Source organism: Lissotriton helveticus, chromosome 4_1 (assembly GCF_964261635.1).
Source record: "Lissotriton helveticus chromosome 4_1, aLisHel1.1, whole genome shotgun sequence".
In the NCBI taxonomy this organism is placed as follows: domain Eukaryota; kingdom Metazoa; phylum Chordata; class Amphibia; order Caudata; family Salamandridae; genus Lissotriton; species Lissotriton helveticus.
Genome location: NC_136063.1, coordinates 1,236,012,498 through 1,236,026,892, shown reverse-complemented (window position 1 = coordinate 1,236,026,892; position 14,395 = coordinate 1,236,012,498).

Below are 14,395 nucleotides of genomic sequence, written 5' to 3'. Positions count from 1 at the left end.
CACTCACTCATGACCAAAAACCACAGAGTCTATGTAAGTTTTAAAGCTTTATTAAAAGTAAAAACATTTATTAAAATCAAGTTCATCATACAACATAAACGGTGGATTGAAAATTGAAAAGTGCTTAGTGATTTCACACATTAATTGTGGGCGAGCCCTCACCAGGTTGGAACTTCAAGTCTTCTTTGTGGTGCTGAATCGTTGCTGACTCCGTCCAAGTGATGATGATCTGATCTTGCTCTTGTTCTTAGAAGGCAAGCTTCTCTCTGTTATGAGAAAAATGGTGCATGTTAAAAAGCAAGCATTCATCAGTTGTGCCAAAAAGTGTAGCAAGACATGTTACGGCTAAGCATAACTAAAAAACACCCTTCCCTGAAAAAAGGGCAATTTGTAGTTTAGACTAGAGAGTCACAAATTATTAAATTTGTTTGTGTAGTCGTAGTAAAAATGTTTCATTCCTAGACAAAATACTAGGGAGTGGTGTATATGGCATCTAAGAATCTGAAATGTATTTTCTAGGCGGAACATCGGCGCAGCCATCCACCGGTGCCAGGGCCAGCGCGGAGGTGGGCACTCCTGGGGTGGAGGCGGTGCAACAGCCAGCGGGAACTGCTGTGGGGGATGCCACAGGAGTGGCGGGCAGTGGTAAGGTATTATATTCCTTACTTATTGAGATTGCAGACTGGAGAGTGTGCTCTCTGCATGGGTGTATATGTTGTACAGTACAAGTATACTTTACTGTTAGGAAGACTTACAAATTTAGAAATAAGTTTTTATCAACCAGGTAGTAGCCTCCTCTAAATTGACTTCAACTCAGCTGTGAAAGTTTTATCGAGAAGCCAAGTCAGATCAGAGATGAACTTGATGGATGGGATGAACGAAAAGGGAAAGAAGGGTGTAAGTAAGTGTGGAAGGACGAGCGAGTTAAAAGTAATGGTGATTGGCAAAGAATGATACATGTTTTTGAATGCTGCCCGAGGTGGCTGGGAATATGATGCATGGCCGGTTGAAGGATGAAGCAAGGATGGGTGGAAGGAGAAAGAGAAGAGGACTGCCTGGGTGGGAGAAACAGAAACTGTATGTGTGCGCAATATATCCTTTGGTTCAAATTCAAATGCAAGTCAAGCACGGATACATGGCTTGCGGTTTCCAAAATAAAATGAAAATGTTGTTTCTCCGTGAGAAAAACTAATGTTTGTCCAGTTGAGACATTAAGAAGAATGATTGACATTTACTTTGAAAGGATGGATGCCTGGATCATGGTACTATCTGATTCATAGATAGCATATGTGTATGTAGACAGAGTAGACGGTCACTGGATGAAGTAAGTTTGCTTTGAAGAGCATGAAACACCGTACCCCCACGTCTGTTCCAGTGTAGCAAAGGCAAGGAAAAGAAGTTGTAATTTTTCTGAATACTACCATGAATAGTAGCAGTAGTTTGTATTGCAAGCACAGCATATATCCGGTGATTACGGGGGCCAATCACTACCTCTGTTAATAATTATAGTACAACTCTGTCATTCATGTGTGGCCTATCAGTGTTCACTCAACAAAAAACAAACCACCTAAAGTCATCCCATATGTAAGCAAATATCATGTGAACGGATAGATAATCATATTATTTATCTTCTTCATTTTCCTTTTCTAGTAGTCATTAGCACTGTAGGGTGAAAGTTAAATTAATTAAGCAGTAGCCCTCGTAACAGAGTATTCTCAGTGCCACCCATAATAGAAAAGTAAGAGCTTCACCACCTGCATGTACTGGACTGGTACAGTAACGCAAGTCTGTGTCATCAATGCTTGCGTCTGTTTTTCTCGGGTGCAAGTTGACTGCGCTGGCATTATGCCGGCTTCCAGAAGTTTACGTACCAATTTCGCTAAACAAGAGAGAAGAAGATTAAGACTGGTGTACTGTCATAGTCAACTCTAATGTAGTTAGTCCATATAGTGCTCGTAGAATTGATTCTTGAAACTCCCACTAATGTTAGAGCAGAGGCTGACGAAGTGGGAGGTTAGATAGATACAGGCCACAAATGTTATGTACTGTGCTTGCAAGTTGCTAGTTCTACTGTGACACGACTTTCTGCTGAATTATTTTGTGTTAATCTTGAAGAGCATTGGTTACAGTATGTCTTTCTTTCTTCATATAGATGCTCCTTCCAAACTGACACGGAAGGAGCTGGCTAGACTGGCCCGGCAAAGGGAGCTGGAGGCGATTGTCCCCGAATATCGGCGGCTGGTGGCCCAGGAGGAGGAGGACACGCAGTCCGAGTCCACCACAACTAAGTATGGGGGAAATGTGCGAATTCGCTTTCCGTGAATACGCGCGAAATCGAATTTGCAATCCGCAAAATCCGCAAATTCGTGTGAATTTGCGGATTTTTGGTTTTTTGCATGTTCGCGGGGCTTTTTATGTGTTCGCGGGGCTTTTTGCGTGTTCGCGGGCCACTTGCACGGCGAAGGTACCCATGCGGTCGTGTATGGGCACAGCACCCTCTGGTTCACCACTGCCACCCTCTGGTTCAGCACTGTCACCCTCTGGTTCACCACTGCCACTCTCTGGTTCACCACTGCCACTCTCTGGTTCACCACTGCCACCCTCTGGTTCACCACTGCCACCCTCTGGTTCATCACTGCCACCCTCTGGTTCATCACAACACCCTCTGGTTCACCACTGCCACCCTCTGGTTCACCCCTGCCACCCTCTGGTTCAGCACTGTCACCCTCTGGTTCACCCCTGTCACCCTCTGGTTCAGCACTGTCACCCTCTGGTTCACCACTGCCACCCTCTGGTTCACCACTGCCACTCTCTGGTTCACCACTGCCACCCCCTGGTTCATCACTGCCACCCTCTGGTTCATCACAATACCATCTGGTTCACCCCTGCCACCCTCTGGTCCAGCACTGTCACCCTCTGGTTTACCACTGCCACCCTCTGGTTCACCACTGCCACCCTCTGGTTCATCACTGCCACCCTCTGGTTCATCACAGCACCCTCTGGTTCACCACTGCCACCCTCTGGTTCACCCCTGCCACCCTCTGGTTCAGCACTGTCACCCTCTGGTTCACCACTGCCACCCTCTGGTTCACCACTGCCACTCTCTGGTTCACCACTGCCACCCCCTGGTTCATCACTTCCACCCTCTGGTTCATCACAACACCCTCTGGTTCACCCCTGCCACCCTCTGGTCCAGCACTGTCACCCTCTGGTTTACCACTGCCACCCTCTGGTTCACCACTGCCACTCTTTGGTTCACCACTGCCACCCTCTGGTTAATCACAGCACCCTCTGGTTCAGCAGTGCCACCCTCTGGTTTTGGTTTTTTGCGTGTTCGCGGGGCTTTTTATGTGTTTGCGGGGCTTTTTGCGTGTTCCTCGGCCGCTTACACAGCGAAGTTACCCATGCGGTCGTGTATGGGCACAGCACCCTCTGGTTCACCACTGCCACTCTCTGGTTCACCACTGCCACCCTCTGGTTCATCACTGCCACCCTCTGGTTCATCACAGCACCCTCTGGTTCACAACCGCCACCCTCTGGTTCACCCCTGCCACCTTCTGGTTCACCCCTGCTACCCTCTGGTTCACCACTGCCACTCTATGGTTCACCACTGTCACCCTCTGGTTCATCACAGCACCCTCTGGTTCAGCACTGCCACCCTATGGTTCACCCCTGCCACCCTCTGGTTCACCACTGCCACCCTCTGGTTCACCACTGCCACCCTCTGGTTCACCCCTGCCACCCTCTGGTTCAGCACTCTCACCCTCTGGTTCACCCCTGCCTCCCTCTGGTTCAGCACTGTCACCCTCTGGTTCATCACAGCACCCTCTGGTTCAGCACTGCCACCCGCTGGTTCACCCCTCCCACCCTCTGGTTCATCACTGCCACTTTCTGGTTCAGCACTGCCACCCTCTGGTTCACCACTGCCACCCTCTGGTTCACCACTGCCACTCTCTGTAGATTATGAGGGGAAAGCACACCTGCCCAGCCTCAACTGAGATTGATTAATTTGGGGCTGGTTAATGTGTCACTGAATTTGAGCTTTAAGTCTGGCAACTGCTGGCTGCTTCCTTATCTGTAAGTGCTTCCTGTTACAGTTTAATTTTTTTTACAGGAGCATTGTGCCATACTTGTAACTATTCTCTGACCCTGCTTTGAGGGTCAGGGCAGGGTCAGAGAATAGTTGCAAATAGGCAACTGAACTCTGGAGGGGCCCCTCAGGAAGCACTACAGGGAATGGTTACAAAGAAATAGCTTGAACTTTTTCACCTGCTAAGTGCTTTCAGTTTTGCAAAATTCGTTCCATGTGATTTCGCGGGCATTTTCTGCAATTTCGCGAGATTCGCGGATCGCGGAATTGCTGAAAATCAGCAAATTCCGCGAGCGGAACGAATTTTACGCCCATGCTTAACCACAACATCCACCGTGACTGCTGCATCCTCCTCTGTGCTCCCTGGGTCAGCCAGTCAGTGCAAGCCTCCAGCGGTATGGAGCCGTGGTACCGCAGCCACCCGCCACCGCCAAGCAGCCAAAAAATCAGCTGCCCCCCACAGCAGGTGCAAGGCCCGCATCCACCGCCTAACCCTCAGGGTGTCCAACCTTGAGCAGGAGATGGGGAGAATGAAGAGCCTGCTCAAGAAGATCCTCCGCGGGGAGCAACGGGCCCACCTGACCAAAGAAGGACACCGCCGGTGGCAGTAGAGGAGGAGAGACTGTCCCTTGCCCCTTTTTTAAAGACTTTTGGGGCGGTGGGAATTGGGAGTTGGGGTTTTTCTTGGACTTTGGGGACTTTTTCACAGACATTCTTTGTGGGTAGAGAGGGGAGCGGGTCGGGTCTTGCGGGATAGTTTATTTTTGTTATGGATTTAAATAATTATTTACTTTCAACTTAAACATTGCATACACGTTTTTACTGTTTTGCGGGGGAGGCCAGGGGGGGGGGGTTACTGTTTGTTTGTTTTCCTGAAACTTAACTGGCTGCTTGATTCAAATTGTCAAAGAAATCGCCCAAATATTTACAAAAAGTAAGTGCCACTCACAGAGTTAGGGAATTCAATTGTCCTACTACTTTAGTAGTACTACTGTCAGTCTCTCCTCTCTCCTCCTACTCCATTATTCTTCACCGCAAACACTTATCTTACCTGTGATTCGTGTTTGAGAATAGGCCTAGGGCTAGGCACAGGGCTGGCTGCATGGCAACTGGCGATGAAGGTTGGCAATCCTGGGCGGATGAAATGGTATCGTTGTGGTGGTAGTGGTGGTACACAGTGGCAGTAGCAGCATATGAAAAAAAAAGAAAATAAACCTTGAGTGGCCTGAGCGGATCATTACAACAGTACGATAGATAGCATAGTACACAAGAACAGTGCCATAATTTAGCCTAAAAATTGCTAAAGTTTCAAAAGTATACTAGTTGCGTGGAGTTTGGCTTTGGCTACTATAAGAAATAGTACTGAAGGTGAAGGGCACAGCAGCGTAATAATTCGCCACGTGTAGGAGAAGGATGTTTTCTGTTGCTTTGACCATATCCTCCCCAGCAAGTGTGTGGAATTATCGTTGTAATTCACTCACACCTCAATGAAAACGACACAGCCCGGGGGAAGAGGGTTAGGGTTTGAAACTTGGATGGGAATGGGGTTTGTGGGGAAAGTTTTGTGGAGAGAGGAAAAAAAAACACAGCATGGACAAACAACAAATGAAGATAAACAAATCTTTGGATACAAAGCTATCCATAAATCTTTTAAGGGACATAAAGGAAGTGCATGCACTACTGCATGCATGAAGTTGTTTGCTAAATGGATAGGTTACTGTAAAGTAAGTAGTACTTTCTACAAAGTACTGACTATGAAGAAACAATGTGACAGTACAGGGCTGCAGTAATTACGCAATTTCACTTGCCTATCTGCCCTCAGAGAGAAGAACCACTTAGTACATTAAATTAGTTTAAAAATAGCAAAGAAAAAAGTATACAATGGCTGGAGGGATGAATTGAAGCAGAGAGCAAACAAAAGCACAGAGTCACACTCACAGAAGTTCAGCAATAACATTACTTAAAAGATAAGTAGAAATGAAGATGGATACTGTAACTGTATGTTGTTGTAGTTGTCCTGTTGAATTTGCGAAGTTGCACGCATGCAGCCATTCCTCTTTTTCGCGGTACACCTCCATTCCATCTGATGCTCCGCCGATCAATGTTTGGGACCAGAAGACACCTTGTCCACTGCCTGCCTGGGTGATGCTGAATTGCGGGTCGCTAAGCCTGAGGTCATCCTTTTTGCCATTGCACAGGGTAAAAGCCGGCCTGTAATTGTTGATAGAAAAACAGGAAGTGATATTAAAACACCACAGAGAAAAGAAATATAAGGTACGCTGTGTAGGGCAAAAATAACACTTTCAGTTTCAGAGTCGACAGTATTACAAAACATACAAGCATCATTTCGAAAGTGCGTACTCTGAGTCTCCTTTTCAAGGATAAATAAGTGTGGGCGAAATTTGCGGATCTTTCCCCTCAAGCTAGGTGTAAAGTGTAAACTGCGATTTTAGAACCTTAACACTAACCCTAACCCTAGGCCCTAACCCCTCTTTTTCACCATGGATTTTCTTCAAACCACTTGCGCCCGATATCAGACCTTCCGAGCAATGCCCCCAGACCCGTCAACCCACCCGCAAAAAAGTAGAACACCTCCAAACAGGCCAAAAGCAAAAATGGAAAAACTCACACTTAGAAAATTTAGGGCCTACCTTCAATTCAGTCCAAACGCGCTCTGCAGCTAGGTCCCAACTCCCCTTTCCCACCATGGATTTTCTTCAAACTACTCGCAATCAAAATTAGACTATTCCAGAAGTGCTCCCAGACCACAAAACCCACCCCCAAAAACCTAGAAGCCCCCCAAACAGCTCTCCAAAAACAGGCAAGTGAGCAAAACCGGAAAAACTTTTTCACCATGGATTTCCTCCAAACCACTTGCGCCCGATATTAGACCTTCCCAGCAATGCCCCCAGCCCCGTCAACCCACCAGCAAAAAAGTAGAACACCCCCAAACAGGCCAAAAGCAAAAATGGAAAATGTGACACAGAAAATTTTCGGCCTACCTTCAATTCAGTCGAAAAGCGCTCTGCAGCTAGGCCCTAACGCCCCTTTTCCACCATGGATTTTCTTAAAAACAAATGCAATCAAAATTAGAGTGTGCCAGCAGTGCTCCCAGACCCCAAAACCCACCCCCAAAAACCTAGAAGCCCCCAAAACAGCCCCCTAAAAACAGGCAAGTGAGCAAAAACGGAAAAACGTTTTCACCATGGATTTTCTCCAAACGACTTGCGCCCGATATTAGACCTTCCCAGCAATGCCCCAGACCCGTCAACCCACCCGCAAAAAAGTAGAACACCCCCAATCAGGCAAAAAGCAAAAATGGAAAATGTGACACTTAGAAAATTTTCGGCCTACCTTCAATTCAGTGCAAACGCGCTCTGCAGCTAGGCCCTAACTCCCCTTTCCCAGCATGGATTTTCTTCAAACCACTTGGAATCAAAATTAGACTGTGCCAGCAGTGCTCCCAGACCCCAAAACAGGCAATACATATTCAAAACATGGCAAATTGCCACTATGGATTAGGTAAACTGTAGCCTAATAAAGTGGAAAAGAACTCAAATGTAGTACCTCACCCAACATTAAAAACAGTGCATGGATGACAGCCCAGAAGGATGCCCGGAGTACCGACGGACAGAGCGGTACTCCGTTTCTACCTGCGCTGTAGCCAGGTGAGGTGGGGCGTATATTCCCCACAAATTGGGCGAATTCAGGGGATACCTTTTTTCACTTTTTATTAGTAGTTCACAATACGCAGTAGCATTACTAGAAGGTCCTGATGAAGCAGGAGGAGATCTCGAGACTCCATGTCCACCGCAGAAACATGTCGACCTTTAATCCATCTGAGTAGTTATTTGTATAACACTACCTTGCACTGTTTTTAATGTTGGGTGAGGATAGGATACTATTAAAACATTTTTCCACTTCCACATCCCAATCTTAAACCATTCACTTTTAAGATCAAGCACTGTTACTTTATCGCACTTTTTTGCACTGCTAGTCAGTTTTACCCTCCTTATGCCACACAAATTAAGCTACTACATTTGAGTTCTTTTCCACTTGATTAGGCTACAGTTTACCTAATCCATAGTGGTTGTACATCACTTCCTTCGGGTGAAGGATCCCAAATGATGTAGGGCGGCACAGGTTGGGTATCTGATGGGAATCATTGATTGTCACCACGTATCATTTTCATATGGACTTTGTGACTGTACCCTAGAATTAACACATAATTCCAGATAGTTTACCGTTTTCCTTGACCTACTGATGTCTTTGTTAGTACTATGTAATAGGGGACGATATCACTGTATGGTGAATAAATATTCCCCTCTGACCCTTTTCATTGTTATTTGTGTGTGTCAAGCCTACAAGAAAAAACCTTGTAGACTTAGGTTTTAGGTGCAGGCTATTGTATGCTACACCTAAGCATTAATACATACAGGGGCATATTACCAACGTTAAGCGATATTTATCGCTAACGATGCTTAGCAACAAACTTTTTAACGCTAAGCATCGCCAGAAATTATCGCAGACAAACCTTGCTATTATCAAGGTTTATTGCAAAAGCGATAAAAATTGGCCGCAATGCATGAATATCGCTGAAAAATCAGCGATATTCATGCATTACCGAGCTAATGCTCTTAGCCATGTTATCCACCTTCCATTGGATAACATGGCTAAGAACTGCTCAGGGCAGGTGTTAGCTTTTGGAGATATTCGCGCTTAGCGCGAATATCTCCAAAAGTTGGTAATAGGAGATATCGATGTTAGCGACTGTTTTCAGTCGCTAACATCTTGGCACGCCCACTTTGCATGTCATTAGTGATAAATTTCACTGACATGCAAAGCGGGGCCCAAGATGGTCACTATTTCCTACTAGCTGTCGCTAACTGGTGTTAGCGACAGCTAGGTAATAGGGAGATAATTTTATCTCCGCTTTCTTGGCTTTTAAAGCCAAAAAAGCGGAGATAAACCCCCTTGATAATATGCCCCACAGTTCCTTCAGGAAATAGAGTATGGTAAAAACAGACGGAAACAGAATTTACTAACCTGCCAAGGCTGATCAATTAAAAGATGGCATCATATGAGTCTATATGGTAGAGTGATAAAGACGTTCTTGTGGAATTCCTCTGGGTTTTCATTTTTCAGGTGTCAAGCTGAGCAACTGTGCTACATCGAATCAGAAAAAAGTTTATTTATAAACACAAATCCTTATATGTAATGACACTGAATTAACTCACTCTCTTTCTAATACTCTTTTTTTCCACCTTTCCCCTCTATCCCTCTCTCTGTCACTCTGTCACTCTCTCCCTCTTCCCCCTCACCCACCCACTTGTGTTTAAGGAGTAAATGAAATCTAGTTTTTCGTTATGTGCCACCTTCAATATCTAACTTTAATCTGATCAATTTAGAAAGTTTGGGCTTTTTCAATAACTTATATGCATGAAATTCATATATTATTTTCACGAATGCCCTGTAAACTGTTTTCTCATTATGCATGAATTCTGTTTTGCATATACAGTGCTCTAGTGCCCATGGGGCATGGTTCTCAGTTGATAACATCTGAAAGTAAATAAATATAAGAAGCTGCAGCAATACTGCCTGCAACCTGATTTTAGCTAATACATGTCTGAGTTTCTGTCTGAATTGTCAAGGGCAGAACAGAAAGGCATAAAAACAAGAACACATTCTTTTGTTTTAGCTGATACCGTATTTCTCCATTGTGCAAACATTAACTTCATCCGTGGGCTCGTTGATAAAATCGGTGTTATTAAAACAACTCCTAAGAGAGTTACTCTGTTTTTGAATGCGTCCTTAAGTAAGCATGTTATTCAGGGCCTCATTTACAAGTTCAATGTGCCGCCGGTGTGTCACTTTTTTGGATGCACCAGCGACACATTGTGCCTTCCTATATTTACAAGGCCAAGTAAAGTCACCCTGTATGACTTTTCATGGCTTTGTATTTATGTACCCATTTCAAGCAATACTCTGCGTGAAAGCGGTGTTCCATGGATATTGCTGTGGGTGTTACCATGCAAAATCCCTGGAATCTGACACGTTGTTCCCAGATTTACAAAATGCCACAAACCTGGGAATGCGTCAGAATCGTACGCCTTCACAGGGCAGGTGCAGAAGTAGTAAAACAAGAAGAAATACTTTTGTTTCTCCCTATTGTTTGCTCCTTCTATATGTGCTACATTCTGCAGCACACATAGAAGGATTAAGTTGCCTTTAATGAAGGGACACCTTCCTGCACATTTTATTTATTCATTTATTTTTGTGTTTTATAGAGCGCGAACTTGACCCGTGAGGGTATCATAGCGCTTTGCACGGTATACAGTGGTGAACAAACAACACATTTAAAGTGCAGAAATATACATAGTCAACGAAGGAAGGCAAGGGCCGGGGTGCTGAGAACCTGGGGGAAAAGGGGGATACAGGTGTATGTTTACAATCATAATTAGAGTCAGTGAAAACAAAGATGCCACTATGTTTACAATCATAGTTAGAGTCAGTGAAAACAAAGGTCCTGTATATTTTCGTCGGGGAGAATTGGTAGTCTGTGGAAGAAGCAATAGTTTTAGATTCAGCTGGCAACATGTGGTGGTTGAGGGCCGGCCTTAGACGAGGAATTTACCCATGAGGAAAGATTTGGCCTCCTTTTTGAAACGTATTAGAGAAGGGAATCTTCTGATGGCTGGTGGGAAGGAGTTCCAAATTCTTGGCGCTGCTCCAGTGAACGCCCTATTGTAGTTTTTTTTTTAAAGGAAGGCATGTTGGAGTAAGAGGTTTCCAGCAGACTGGGAGTTCCTGCTTACTCCTGATACCACAAGTTTTTGTTCCAGATAAGCGGGGGAGTATGTGTATAGAGCCTTGTGAGTAATGCAGGCCAGTTTCAACTGGATTCTGGCCTCAAGAGGGAACCAATTCAGCGCTTTCATGTGTGGGGAGATGTGGTCGAATTTCCTGGTGCCTGTGAGTAGTCTGGCGGCCGCGATGAGGCAGGCTTTTAAAGGTGCTAAGAAGATCTTTGGTAATCCTGTGAGGGTGGAACAGCCATATTCCAGTCTAGAGATGACTAGTGCTTGAACTGCCATTTTTAAGTCAGGGGCATCTAAGAAAGTTAAAGCTTCCATAGGTAGCTCAGGTGGAATCTGGCTGCTTTAGCCATCGAGTTAATGTGGTCTCGCATGTACAGGTTACAGTCGAGGATTATGTCCAGGGATTTGCCAGAGTCCACGATGGTTGGCGGGCAGTTCAAGGATGTAATGGCTTTGATCCACATCTGAATCTCAGGATTGGCTTTTGAAGGGGAGATTAGGAGAAATTCAGTTTTCTTAGCGTTAGCGGTAAGTTTGAGTTGGTTATTAGCTAGCCATTGGACAGTCAGTTTTAGGGTCTCATTCAGTGAGAGGATCTCCTCGAGTGATGAGATATTGATATATATGTGGGTATCGTCCGCATACATATGGTAGGAGATGTTGGCGGTACGAAGAACTTCAGTGAGTGGTTCTCAGTAAAGATTAAAGAGGGCGGGGGACAGGGTTGAGCCTTGGGGGACTCCGACAGTGACCGGGGTGGGTGCTGATAGGTTTCCGTTGATGAGGAATCTCTGGGAGCGGTTGTGGAGGAAGGACTTGAACCATTCTAGGACCATGCCATCCAGACCCATCATGACTGGCGCTAGTGAATAGGAATATACATGGACAAAAGCCATAGGTTATTTTCAAATAGGTGAGTGTTTAACATCAGGAGGGTAGAAATAGAGCTCCTCTTGATTCCAAATTGGCATAAAATTTGACAACTATGTTTGGTCACAGATATTCATCCAATTGAAAAGAAGACCCCTGACCGAATAGAACATCAGGATGTCTGATTCTTGAAGATCTGGTAAAAAATTTGTTTATCCCCCCTACCAGTTTTCTGATAAATGTAAATTTAGTGCAAAAATCCAAACCTGATGTTTTTTAATTAAATTTGTAATTGAACCAACAGGCGCAATTATCCTCACCTGCCCCCGTCCTGAAGAAGACCCGCTAGAGACCCACAAATAAGGTGTCCAAGGGTCGAAACTTCGACAGACTCTCACAAAGGACCAGCTAACCATGTCCAACATACCACATCTATTCAATATAGTTTGTTGGTTTTGAGTGTCAGCAAAATAAGAATCGCCCTTTCTAATTCTTTCTCTTCCCTCTAATATTTCCTCACGCACGTGTATATAGATCACTTGTTACCATGTCACTGTGTCACATTTATTTCACACTATGTCACTTCGTTCACTAAATTGAATTGTTGCGCCGTTTTTTGTAAATTTTAATGCATATTCAAAGGTGTCAGTTTATAAGAACAAACAAAACAATGAATGAAAAATAATTCAATAATTAAAATATCGTACTGACCCTTTACAGTGTTTGGTTTTTGCACTTCTATGGTCTAACAGATGCAGCATAATAAGTAGGAATGTTATGCTTACATTTCAGTTAAAGATAAATACATGATTTAAAGTAATTGTGTTCATACCCGACGGAGCCATTGTTGAAACTATTGTTGTATTGCCCAGGTTCTGAGGGATACCGGGTTACCCCATAAGAATTTTTCCTCTCTTGGAGGATTAACAGGCAGGTTTTGCCTTGGTCTAAGACTTGGAGGGCATCATCCACGATGTGGAGCATAGTGGTTTCAGTGCTGTGCCCTGGTCTGAATCTAGATACGAAGGTATCTACAGGTGAAAGTTGTTGATGTGCTGACTTAGTTGCTGTTGTACACACTTCTCCAATACTTTGGCTGATAGCGGGATATTGGAGATAGGTCTCAAATTGTCAGGGGGGGCTGGATCCAGTGATGTTTTTTTTTAAATAGGGAGGATTTTCTGCCTTTCATAGGGTCTGGAATCAAACCCTGCTGGAGAGAGGCATTGATTATTGTAGTCCAGCAAGGTACGATGGAATGGGAAGCGGCAGCAAGGCAGTTGGAAGGTAGTGTGTCGTTAACGTGGTTATTAGGGTTTAAGGTAGAGAGGATTTTGGAGATGGAGTCTTCGTTATAGTATTCAAAGTCAGTCCAGCGGGTTTGGTTTTTAGGTGAGGCTGGAGGGGGTCATGCAGAAAAAGGGGGCAGGACAGGAAGGGATTGAGAGTAGGTGGCGGTACTGAGTTAAATTCCTAATGCTGTGATTTTGTCAGCGAACAAGGGGGAGAATATTAGAGATTTAGGAGATAGTTTTGGTGTATTAGCCAGTTTATTAGATTGGTATTTTACCAGTTCGAAGAGCTTGTGGGGTCTATTCTTGGCATTTGAGGTTACGTAGTTTTCAGCTCCGCTTCGCATACAGCTGCCATTTTGTGCTTAGCCGCCATTTTGTGTTGCCTCACTCAGGCAGCACGGCTAACGCGGTAAAAATGGTCTTTTTGCCTTTTCAGCTGCTCCGTGTTTTGTTCTGTTAAAGAACAACCCTTGTCCTTGTTTACGAAACTGGTGTCAGGGTCTGGCCGAGTCCGCAAAGCCATGTCTAGACTGATTAATCCATGTCTTACTCCACTGTTTGGGTCCCACCATTCTTCTCATCTCTATCTTGAATTTGAATTTGAATTTGAATTTGAATTTCAATTTGAATTTAAAATTATTTATAAAGCGCACTTTCACCAGCGGTTTCATGGCGCTACAGCAGACAAACCTCAAAGGGTGGGAAATGAGAGAGTTAAATTAAATGAGAACAGAAGTAACGAGTGGTCTAGTTAAAAGCTTTGGCAAATAGGTAGGTCTTGAGCTTTGTTTAACTGGCCTTCATCATTCTCTTCGTGTGTTCTCTTGTTACATAGCCCTTCTTTTGAAGCATTCTACACATGTTTTGCCACCTGCAAATTGAATTACGGGCACTAGTGTTGATTAAGCTGAGGAGAGGAGAGCACACGGGGTCTGAAAGGAAGGTGTGTTTTAGACATCCGATAGCTTGTTTTCAAACTATTCCTATTTGTCAGTTTTGTGTGTATTGGGAGTTGTCATTGTAAACTTGTTCTGTATAATAGACTGTGCGCCACGGATTGAAGTGGCAGTCTCTTGAGAACCTACCTGTGTGGTACTTCTTAGATAACTGTACTAGCTGCAGCTAATAAAACTGCTTTTCTACGCCTAACAGAGTGTCTCGTGTCTCTGTCGGTCGAGGCAGGTGAACTCGGAGATCTTAGGCATGCCCTGTGCCGCCTGACCCATAAGGTCAGGTTCTCCAATTGGCACACAACGTGGGGCGACTTCAGCGGTAGTAGTTTTGCCCCAGAGTCGTGAGGAGCTTCGCAAGAAAATTCCGGA